Source organism: Penaeus monodon, chromosome 34, assembly GCF_015228065.2.
Source record: "Penaeus monodon isolate SGIC_2016 chromosome 34, NSTDA_Pmon_1, whole genome shotgun sequence".
NCBI classification, from domain to species: domain Eukaryota; kingdom Metazoa; phylum Arthropoda; class Malacostraca; order Decapoda; family Penaeidae; genus Penaeus; species Penaeus monodon.
In genome coordinates this window covers 2,705,791-2,706,184 of record NC_051419.1, presented here as the reverse complement: position 1 = coordinate 2,706,184, position 394 = coordinate 2,705,791, and positions in this window count along the sequence as shown.

The following is a 394-nucleotide window of genomic DNA, read 5'->3' as shown; positions in this document are numbered from 1 at the left end:
ACGATATTCTAAGTCAATAAAGTTTCCATCCGTCATTCTTGTCCTTGTACCTTAGAAAAACTATAGATTATACTCTATACGTCTGTACTCGTAGCATACTAAAGTATACTTAACTGGTACGTACACATTCTTAACCATCTGATGAAGTTCCTTACCAATCTTACATTCATCTGTTTTGCATAGTCCAAAACTAAGACTTAAAGACATTCCCGTTTCAACTCGGGCGGAATAAGCTGAGACAACAAAATCCAAGAACTGAACACAAATACGAAATCTTGATGACCACTTTCTCTTTAACTTTCTTTTGGTAGCTGCCACTCAAAGAAACCATGAGAACTTTCCCTAATTCAGTTGCGTTACTTCTAATAAATATCATGACAGTAGACTTATGGAA